This window comes from Neodiprion pinetum, chromosome 2, assembly GCF_021155775.2.
Source record: "Neodiprion pinetum isolate iyNeoPine1 chromosome 2, iyNeoPine1.2, whole genome shotgun sequence".
Lineage (NCBI taxonomy): Eukaryota > Metazoa > Arthropoda > Insecta > Hymenoptera > Diprionidae > Neodiprion > Neodiprion pinetum.
The window spans coordinates 5,310,793-5,322,822 of record NC_060233.1 but is presented as its reverse complement, the minus strand read 5'-3'; the positions used below and the strand labels follow the sequence as shown (position 1 = coordinate 5,322,822).

At 35.7% G+C, this 12,030-nt stretch overlaps 1 protein-coding gene across 2 annotated transcripts in view; it reads right to left on the bottom strand.

Annotated features, from left to right (window-relative positions):
• Positions 1-12,030, bottom strand: part of LOC124213094 (pleckstrin homology domain-containing family G member 4B) — a 192,966-nt gene that overhangs the window by 29,046 nt on the left and 151,890 nt on the right. The window lies entirely within an intron of this gene.

Genomic DNA, 12,030 nt, shown 5'->3' with positions numbered 1-12,030 from the left:
TTTTTCCTCATCTCTGCGACGACTTGTTTTATCGGTTATATTAGCTTACGCAAATTTAATAGAAAAAGACCGTATAAATTTCTAACGATATAATTTTACACGGAATATTGTCGAAAAAGACTCGCGGATATTAAATATTTTTCTCGACGACGAGAGAAAAAAAACAAGCCATCGTAGAACAAAATCGAAGAAAGCAATTGGATTTAAAAAAAATTTCAAACTATTATATCGAAACAAAAATAAGATGTCCATATTTTAGTTAACAATCTTGCAATTATTTTTACGCCCATCTACATTTTACGGCAAACAACGTTCAATTTACCTTATAATTATTAGCAATAGCGTGAATTTGATTAATACTTAATGAAGCGACTGTCTCTTTTTAAAACACAGTCCTCCACTCGCCAACCTCATTTCTCAGTTCAACTCAAGGTTTAATCCAATCCGATTAAATTCCGTTGCACCGTTGCGATATTTCTTTTCTTTATTTTTTTTTTTTTTTTTAAATTATAATCATCACTCGATAGAAACATGGCAAAAAAAAAAGAAAAAAAAAGAAAAACTCTAAATACGAACTCACTTGATAAAGTCTGGGAACGGACGCGGATCTCCCGGCGATTTTACGTCGTCGAAGAAGTCTCGCGCGTTCCCTGTCCCTCCTTGTCGCCCTTTCGTCCTGTCGAGCGATGATTCCACCCTGAGACCTCGGCGTCTGATCGAGATTCCTTACGCGAAGCAGGACGCATCCGGAGTCCTCGTCTACGCCGGCTACGCCGCTGGACCGCATCGCTTCGACTTTCTCGGCTATGCCGGAAGCGGGCAAAGGATAATAGCAGGACGAGGAAATATGGAGTGGATCCTTCGGTATCTCGAGAGAATTGGAACGCCTCACAACCGTCTCGCCAATTCGGCGGATCGAGGGAGGTGCGGAAAAACTGTTTCGAGCATCGCGCTTTGCGATTTGCGGATTGCTTTTCGAATATTCCTGCCGTCGTTTTTCCTCCTCTTCGTCGTCTTCCTCTTCCTCCTCCTCCTCCTCCTCTTCCTCCTCTTCTTCTTCTTCTTCTTCTTCGCGTCGACGATCGCGGCTGACTGAATCGACGCAACGCCTTACGGCTATCAGTCGACAGCCGTTGGCACTGCTCCCAGCAGCTTCCTCTTCGGTAACCAGCATCCGAAATAGACGAAATTTGACGTCATTCAAAAAAAAAAAAAAAAAAGCCCGAAACCAATCCCCTGCACGTGCTTTTTTCTTTTCAACGGCTTGGAATTTTTCAACTCCGTGTACGATACGATAAATAGTCCAACTTTCTTTACTAATTGCTATATTCTTCTACGATTCGATGCGGATCACTTATCCTCGCTGCCTAAGACAGATAAAACATCGTTCGTTTTCTTCAGGGTCTGCCGGGTTATCGCATTTTTCTTTTTTTTTTTTTTTGTTTTTTAAACAACCTCACGACGACCGCTGTCGTTCGATTCTTGCTCAATACAAAACTCGCGCACGTCGCTTTAGTGTCATAAGAAGGAAAAAAAAAAAAAAAAGGAAAAGAAGAAGAAGTTACAGCACCATCCGAATCCAATAACTACGTGAAATCCGCACTTTGGACGAAAGCGATGACTGCCGATATTTTCAAACTCATTTGTTCAAACATCATACATTAACGATCACAAATCAATCACTGCGCGATATCGAACGGCTACGACGACGATACGTGTGTTCGAAGAAAGGATGAGAAAAAATGGTTGATAAAATAACGGCACACAATTTCAGAATCCTGAACCAGGAGCTGATCCTTTTTTTTCAATTGACTCGAGAAAAGGAGCAAAATGGGGTCCAGGTAGCCGATGGAATCTCGGCAACAGCAGCAGCAGCAGCGTCACTTGCGTAGGTCGGGGATTTTCGGCTACGGGAATGTAAACGCGAAGCGAGCAAAGCGAGCGAACGGCCTGCGCGCGAGCCGTTGCCCTACTGAGTAGAGTTTAGTTGTGAGCAAGGCTGGATTCCACTCTCGCTATCCGGCCAGCCAGCCTTCGAGTGCCATGCGTGGCGTCGCGACGCCCCCTCCGTTGTATATCCTGGCCAATCGGTATACGGAGTGTCGTAGAAATTACGAGACTAACAATGAATCGCGTGCGATGCTCGACGAAGATTGAAAAAGTTGCGAGGTTCGAGTTATCGACGTTGTTGCAAAAAAAAAAAAAAAGAAGAACAAAAAAAAAAAACGACAGAAATACGATTTTCTTAACTTTACAATGATTTTTTTATGATTCTAGGGAGAAAATTTCTCTGGATTGATTCACCCCGGACAAAAAAAAAAAGTTTTTTTGACGATACCTGTTTTACTCAATTTTTCTACTTACTGTAACAAATGAAATTTTTTCTCAGTGTACGATCCCCGGAATCGATTCCCCTCGAAAAAAATTTTAATTTCATTAGTTTTTTTTCGCACACTTGGTATGTTTGTTCATCATTTATTATCCTAGAGGTTTTTATTAGCCGGGAAAAATTGTACGGGAAGATTTTGCCCGGAAAATTAAGTCCGGGAAAATTTAGTTCAGAGACATATAGACCGGAAACCCGATTTTTTGGAAACTAATAATTCGAATTATGAGTGTGTTTTGTTTTATTACGGTTTGCCGAATTTCAGAAAATTTCAAAATTGCTTAATAACGGTTTTTACTCAGCATGAATCGTTACTAACTTCAGTATGATGAAAATTTGACGTTCGATCTGCATTTCGTTTTTTCAAAAAATTTTGTCCCACAAACTTTGTAATTATACATGATTCCTCCTCTCTCTAACTGTATGTTTCATATTTTTTCGTCAAGCGCCGTTTTTTTTTTTGTACTCCCCAAAGAAGAAGGTAAGTTTTATATTGTCACTTCGAAAATTAAACCTTTGATCAATTACAGCGTCTCAAGCAATGCGGTTACTTGTGTCTTAGATCTGATTAGATTTTCGTCAAAATTTACTGAACTCGTACAGATTTCATGATCGCAAATATATCGATTCTTCGTACGACGGTAAGTCAAAAACCGATGAATCGATTTAGACGAATCTAGTTACTTCGGTTTCGTCTACCTTAGATCTTGGTCAGATTTATAGTTATTTAGCGAAATTGTAAAATTCTCTTTTTGTACACTTTTTCAAATAACTTAAAACAAGTCTTCATTTTTTTCTGCTCGTTTCATTTCTATTCGAGGATTAATTCAATTTCTGCTACAATTTCCTGTATTATACCTAGCGATTTTTGGATCGTGAGATCTGTTTATTTTCTTTTCATTTAACTTTCAGTTAACTCGAAGGTGTGAAATCGAATTTAATCGCTCGCCTTAGGTTACTGGAAATTACCGATAACTATACGTGCACCCAAGTTCTGCGAGCTTGGAAAGTCGATCGTTCAGTTTTCGCGATATATATCTAATCGACACACGCGTGTATATATATATATGTATATATATATATATATATTATACCACGTGAAACGATCGTTACAGTTGCCGGTGAAGGCGTTCACTTCCTTCGCGGTCAGTCTACAACTCTCGAGTTTATTATTACAGTAGATATTTATTGTATACCAACGTAGATCTAACGTGTTTCGCAAGAAGCGTTCAAATTATTCTCCGAGACTCGATTCTTACAGTCTTCGATATTATAAATTTTTCACAAATTGAACTGTACCATCCTTTATGAATAGTTAATATTATTATAAGAGAGACGGAGAAAATCAAAGAGAGTTAAGGAAAGAATGAAAGCCAAAAAAAAAAAAAAAAAAGGATTATATTAAATCAGTACCGCCAATTTTCTTGTTCTTTTTATTTTCAAATTTGTCCGCAACTGTAATATGTATTTCAAACGCGTATTGTAATCTCTAATTTTGCGCACTTAATCGATTAACGGCATATTCGGCAGACGGTAATTACACCAATTGTACACGCAGAGAGATAATCTCTGGGTTTTTAAAACCTCGGTCGAAAATCGTTACGTTCACAGGAAACAACCGTTCGGTAGTTAGAAGAAACCGATTGTATATTGCATACCTGTACCTATATCGTGTATTACATACACGTCGTTTTCTTCAAATACCGAAAATCACGTAACGGTTAATGTTTTGCAGCAATTTTTCCTATCAACGTTGGAATGAAAGGAAGAAGTGAAGAGAAAAAAAAATAAAAGAAAAAATAAACAATCATACATCGATGACAATCACGTTGTAATACCTGTAATATCTATTACCGAGGTTCGGTGAAAGTTTTCTTTTATTATTATCCGGTTAAATACCTAAAGCGATATATTGCATTCATTGAATATTACCGACAGTTGAGTAACAGGTGATATTGTTACACGATAGAAGAATTGCGTGAGACACGCGATGATTTTTCCGAATGCGGAAGAGTTCGGTTGCTAATTTAAAAGTTAAAAAACTTTTCATTCAAATTAAATTCACAACGATCTTATCATCCGAATTGAACACTTCGATTTTCGAAAATTGAAAATGGACGCGTATACAAGACCGATATTGGGATAAGTAAATTTTCATAAATTTCAACTCGAATTAGAACAAAATGTATCTCTGCAAGTATCGTGTAAAGGAATTTAATAATCAACGGTAAATCGGTAAAACCGACCATAAATTATCCGATTCCCACAGTTTTCGGTTAATTTTCAAAACTGAAGGATCTGATCGTTCGAATAACGAACGACGTAAATTTCAACGACGATTATTTATCTCCATCTCTGTAACAGCTATTTCAAACCCACTCGTCGGTTTGTACAGATCATCGCAAGAACCAAAATCATGTTAACTAATTACCTACTACGGTCAGGTTAAACCTAGGCTAAACATGCGCAGCGAAAATTACGATGCCCGCTTAAAATAAGGCAGGGAGGTGTATAAAATTTCGAACTTCTTGAAAGTTTCTTGAACCTGCATTGCTATCGGTATATATAAGAGGAATAAATATATATATATATATATATACAGAAAATGAGAATTGTATTAAACAATAATTAGGAAAGGTCATTTGTCAGAGTCGATAATCGATCCAAACGTCAGGGGAAAAAACTAACATCAAGATTTATACATCTATCGCACGTATAGTTTCAGGGCAAGTTTTTTATCCGCATTTACGCCGTCGATTAACAACCAAGAAAAAAAGGTTTCGCCTTTAGCGAATATGTGTTGTTTTTTGTTTTTTCTTTTTTTTTTTTTTTTCTTCGTAGTTGTTATTAACGGGATCGAATTAAACATTCCTGAAAGGTTATCGAATTTACGAATCTCGTTGTATTTCCGACAACGTTAATTGAAAATGAATTTGGTACAAAATAACTTTGATGCTAAACTTTTTCTTTTTTTTTTTTCCACTATTTATAAGTGTCGCACGGATAATTTGAAAAGAGTATAAATTTCACACATGGATTATTATTCTGTCTATATAATACTGTAATAAGAAGCAATGTTACGCGTAAGATTACGTAAATATCAGGTAAGAAAAATGACTGAAAGAGAGAAAAAAAAAAAAAAAAAAGAAATAAATAAAATGAATTAAATCCGTCGTGTTGCTCGCCTTTCAAATTCTTCTCTTTACGCCGCTGGCTAAAAAATCACGTTCGATCATATATACGTATATATATATATAAATGTACCAACATGTATATAGGGTAAATTATGGTTCGAATAAAGGCAATTATTAGACAATATAAAAGGAGAATCGAAGACGGGTGAATGAGGGGGGGAAAAAAAAAGATAATTAGAAAAATAAACGAGCGAATTAGAAGGAGCAACGAGATGACAGTGAAGAAAAATCAATAAGGAACGTGATCCAAGGATGCTAAAAGTGTGCGTCGATATTATACAGACACGCAAACACCTTCGTTATTCTGCACCAACCGGCCATCGTCGCATTCCGCACAGTTTTGATCACGTTCACTCGCTGACCTATAACTACCAGCAACCTGTTTTCTCACACGCGCATGCCTACGTATACATATGTGTGTGTATATATATATATATGTATATATATATATATATATATATATGTATTATAATACTATCGAGTGTGCAATTTTGCATGACATGCGGCGGCGTGAAATCGCGACTCTGACAATGAGCAAAAACGAATCACGGATCTTTTGAAATATTTTTTTTTTCTCTGAACCGCTCATCGTAAAAAATGAAAATAGTTAAGGACTGAGCGGTAACCGGAAATTAAACTTCTTTCAGCGTTGCTTCAAAATCTCATATGAAATTTGTCGAATTCTTCAACGATGTCGTGTGCGGCAAGGTTTTTTTTACACTCGTGCATATATGTGTGTATATATATACGTTTTTTTCACAATTTTCATATTTTTTCTTCATTTTTCATTCATCATAGTAAAACCGGTTTGCAATAAAGATCGCAAAAAAGGCGAAACTTTAAAACAAGCTCGCAGCTCCTCAATTATCGTATAGGTACGGTTAAAGAGTTATACGATTTTCTGAAAGTTCGTTAAAAACAAACCATCTTATCAAATTATAAAGAATAATAATTTCATAACTAACCAGCAAGAAGAAGAAGAATTGCTGCGTCAGTTGCAAAATATTTTCACGATTAATCCTGCCGTTAATCTTGGTCAATTAATACTATATATATAATATAGTAATACTAAATGTAATACTAAACTAATAACTCGTCGAGCTTTGTCGATAATTGTATATCACACTGATTACCAAAGGTCAAACGACCAATTAAACTGAGATTACGATGCTGGATCGACGACGATAATTGCGACGTTTTTTTTTAACGATGCAAAAATGGAGAATCTAGGTACGAGGTTCAAGATTACATTTGATTCTCCTTCGCAGTTTCAAAGATCATCACCTTAGTCACCGAGAACTGAGAGAACAACGCGTTAGCGAAATAAGAAAAGCGACGAGATGGAGAATTAGCAAAACTCAATTTTGCATAATCGCATTCGCGATAATCCAGAGTCACGTTTCCACCGTGTTTACAGTCTCCTCTCTCTGTCCTCGGCACGTAAATTACGTCCCTCTTCTCAAGTTCTCGATTCGCGATTAATACAAGATTATACCGGATAAGAAGAAGAAGAAGAAGAAGAAAAGGAATGTCTAAGAATAGTAAGAAATTTTTTCAACTTGACAGTTTTTTGTCGAGATAATTATTAATTTACCCAACTTTTCGCCGATCTTCTTTTTTAGTTTCTTTTTTTTTCTGTTTTTTTTTTTTTATTTTTTGTTGTTCGTACAATAACACGCATCGGTTACAGTGTTATACCAAATTCCACAGAGTCGATGAACCCGCGATTCATGCAGCTCGTGTGCAGCAGCTACAACATCGTGCTTTTTATAATAACCTAAATTTACGCCGAAACGAGTTACGTCCAAGTAATATTAAAATTTTTTTATAATATTTACACTACCAAACTGCGCTATTAAATCTCGATGCAGACTAAATCTTTCGTCCTCCTCTTCTTCTATCACTAATTTAGCCATACATTATTCGTCCGCTAACGCAAGTTTCACTCTCTTCCATGTGTTGCGACGTTTGTTAAAAAGAAATACAAATCTCTATTTCTTTCGTCTTATCTCGTTATATTCAAGCTAATTTTAAACAGCTCCGCTCGCTTATACTTATAACCGCTGTATCAAAGAATTTCTGATTCAAATACACGCAACATTCTTCAAATTTCTTTCTGTAGGAACAATATATATATATATATATATTATTATTATATATATTATATTATTATATATATATATATTATTATGTACATTAGATTGTATCAAAAAATTTAAAATATCGTTCGAAATGATAAAAAAAAAGATGGTATCCAAGTTTCAGCTCTTAATATTAATACTTAGAGATTCCTCATCGCGATTTTTTGTTTCTCATTTAAATGACGTGTGACATTTTTTTTTTTTTAAAACTTTGACCTTAAATAACTTTTGAAAGAGTAGATTTATCATAAAATGTAAAGAGACCGTTTTTGTAGACCGTTCAATTCCCTGCAAAAATGCGTTCTGGTTTTATGAATCGACCAATGCGTCGACGAGTTATAAAATTCCAAAGTTCGAAGCAAATTTTTCCCACGTTATTTAAACGAGAAGTAGAAAATCGCGATTAGGAAACTTTAAATATTAATATCAAGAGCTGAAACTTGGACAGCATTTTTATTTCGTCATTTCGAACAATATTTTCGACTTGAATTTTGACAATCTGACATGCGCAATATATTATATTATACCAATATTCCCACACGCATGTGCAAAACAGTGTGATATTCGTAGTTGACCGAATGATAGTTGAATATTTGCATATAAGCGGAATTAGCCTGCGGACTCTGCGCAATATCTGCGAGCACCGCGTATCTTGTAGGATATGATATAAACCCAGATTACAACGATCGTAAAAGACTTTCCTCTCAGCTCCGCCATTGTGCATTATAATGCATCCTGTAATGCAGGTACCCACCTATACGAGTTTGATTACGCGCATGCGGCTTGTTATTGTTCGTGCTTAATGAAGCCGTTAATCACGTAACCTGCGAGGAGCGGAAAGCATCTCAAGAACGCTGATGTAAGATAACGATCGGTATTTTATACAGGAATTTATCCTCCCTGCTTCGAGTGTTCCGTTTCCGGTTTTTTTTTTCTTTTTTTCCTCCTCCACACCCCGATGTATAAAAAATGGGACCAATTCGGAAATAATGGAAAAACGAAAACTTAGGAATTACAGTGTCGTTACTAATTATCTTAACATGAAATAACAATTCCACCGTAATATAAAAGTGTTTTTGTTTTTCTTTTTTCAAAATCACTGCGCCTAATCAAAAAACGTGGTTATAGTAAATTTTGTTCCCAATTTCCCGTTACAAAATAAATTTTTTTCTTTCCGATCGTTTTTTCTTCACAATTTTCGTTTTGTATCGTTATTTTATTTGGTTTATGTTTTGTACACCGTTGGATAATCGACGTTGCCGGTGAACGGGAAACATTGAGTTCGGGCGTTAATTTCGTTAGTGTCAAAACCGTCGTAATATTTGAAAATATTATCAGGAAAACGACGAAATCATTATTATATTATAATAAAACCATACTTTCGTATCCGGCAAATTGTCCCGTTGACTTTTTGGCATCGAGTTGTGCTTACGTGACCAGTTTTTACTTGATCATCGTGTATATTTTACGCTCAAACCATATATACGCTTCATTTTTCACACTGTATGATCTGCTGTACAAATACCTCAAAAGGAAAACGCACGTTTCATTTATTTCCGTGCGGGCTTGAAGCTTTTTGTAATACAGGTCGGTGTATCCTAGATTATACGTACGTGTGTATACGATGTGATACGACCGGAGCGTTTTAATTGTTAATTAATACGGTATTGAAAAAAGTAAAAAAGGGAATTATTCGCACCTGCTTTCTAATTTACTGGAATTATACGCGGCAGACGATGGAAAATTACTGCGATACAATTTGTGACAGAAATATTGAAGATTGATAATGTATAATTTGGAAAAATACCAGGTGTCACTACGATTAAGTCTCGAGTATGTATTTTTCTTAAATTCAGATCAAAGTTCGTCCAAGTTTGTAATTGATCATGATAATCCGGATGCGATTAAATAAGCATAATCTTAATGAAGTTAGTTAAAATCTCAGGGAATTCGGCTGAATCACGGCTCGACTCGTCGGGATTAATTGTGAAAAGATTTTCTGTACAACCACATCGGAAAATCGTTTCGAGTTTTTATTTTTTACCAAAATCGAAAAATATAGTTTTAGGTAGAAAATGAAAATTAGTTTTCTAGTATCCGTTACTATTCTTTCTCATTACGATGACTGTTGCTAGATTTTCTTGCAACCGTTGCGAAAATTTAACGCTCGTGCGAGAATAAATTGACGTTGAAGCCTTGTTCAACTAAACAATTAGACTAAACCTTAGAAACTGATTTCGCGTCGCAACAACCAAAAAAGGATCGACGATAGCGCAAAATGTTTAGGCGTACCTCGTTTTTCGCAATTCCAACAATATTCAAACATTTTTTTCAACGTTTTACTCAATTTTTCTAGTTACTGTAACAAATGAAATTTTTCTCAATGTACGCGAGCAATGGCGAAATTTCAAATTGGCACAAGGCGGTTATGCTTGTTACCCGAAGCATATGCACACATGCACTTGTTGCAAGCATAAAGAAAAATTATCTTGTCTGACTTTCCTTTGTAATTGCTCTACACGCGTATATAACACTGGCGTAAGTTTCTTGCATAATTCTCGCCTCACGCTGCAGAGTTCCCGGATATAAAAACGTCGATTCAAAAATTAGAAATTAGTGAAAATCAATGAAGACCACCTTGTATGAAACACGATATTATTTATGATCTTCTCGGTGAATCTGAACCGTAAAGACACGGTTTATTTATCATCAATTTATTCGTATGAAAATTACAGTCCGCACCTGTAGAATTACTTTTGACACTTTGCACGCATGCAGCGGATTAAGAAACGAGTAAAAAAAAGTTGCAGAGCTCCTCTATATATATATATATACAGGTATAAACGAAGTGTTAACGACCCTTGACGTTTGCAGCGTAAAGTATATATATATATATAGACGTACGTAACGTTGCGATAAATCGCGTTTTACACACGGGAGGCATGACGAGAGGCTTTAATGCGACGTTGGAGTGAAGAAACCGCGGAGGTTCAAAAGTACCGAACGGCTAATTATTAATCCCGATCAATTGATTAAATGCGCTAATGTCGTTCAAAGAGGCCATTGGGTCACTGAATCGGCACACCTTTAGCAATGCAGTCGCTGGCTCCGGTTTCGAGGAGGTTCGTAATTACGTAGCGATAATAAATGTAAATCATTCAAACCGGCGTATTCATTTTTTCGAACCATCGTTTGTCAACATTTTTACTTTGGAAATAACGATTTTTCATCTCGATATGAGATAAAAACTATATTTCATCTTTGGCATAAGGAAGAACAAGTTGTTTTATTTTCAACAAATAATTTCAGCAGTTCAAAACGTGAAATGTCAAACTACATATGTATGAGATTTTGGAAACTACCGAAATAAATTTATTATTTAACGTTTTTTTTTCTTTTTTTTTTCCAAAATCAATCAACGCATCTCTCCGCAGAGAAGTTTGAAAGCGATGTTATAGAACGACGATGTAATTATCCTGTCTGTGAATTGCACAATAAAGTGAAGGCGTGAATGGAAAAAAAGATGAGGATTCATTAGCGTTGTACAGTTAAAAAGTTCGTCTTATTCAACGATCCAAGTTTTTCAATAAATAATAATAACGATAATAATAATAGTCTAAAGGAACATAACTCAGCGGGGAAAAAATCGGTCAAAAAGTAAAGAGCTTCGAAACAAATAGTAAAATTCCCGGGAATAACTCTACGTCGAAAAAAACAAAAAAACAAAAGGAACCATTTATGTATATTTATAAAAATTTTCTCGCGCGTTAATTCCGGTAATAGAATAAAATATGAACATAAGAATTTTCCCGAGTCTGTGAAAACAACGATTTGTAAAAAAGATACAAAAGAATCGTCGATGCCTTTACGAAGGTAGCATGTAAAGTGAAATAGCCCCCCCCCCCCCCCCGCGATAAGGAGTTATATAAAGGCTATTTCTATTACGTAGATAAGCTAATTCGATACTTAATTGAAAAAGTCGGAAAGCAAGTAAGCTCGCATCGTTGAAACGCTTTTAAAAGTTTCTACGAGGTTTCTGATTGAAAATTCGCTAAGAATATCTACCCGGGTAAAATTAAATCGTAATTAATCGTCTACCACGTTGGGTAAAATTTATTCGATCAAAACTTTTTATCTCCGAATCGTTATTTATAAGTTAAATTCGTTCGAATGCACGGCGCTGCTCTGCATGCATTCAGTGACGGGAACTTTCAAACTATTTCAATTATTTACACATACATATATATATATATATATATATATATATAAACACCTGTTTTATGCCTATGTATCTACGGCGGTAAAACAA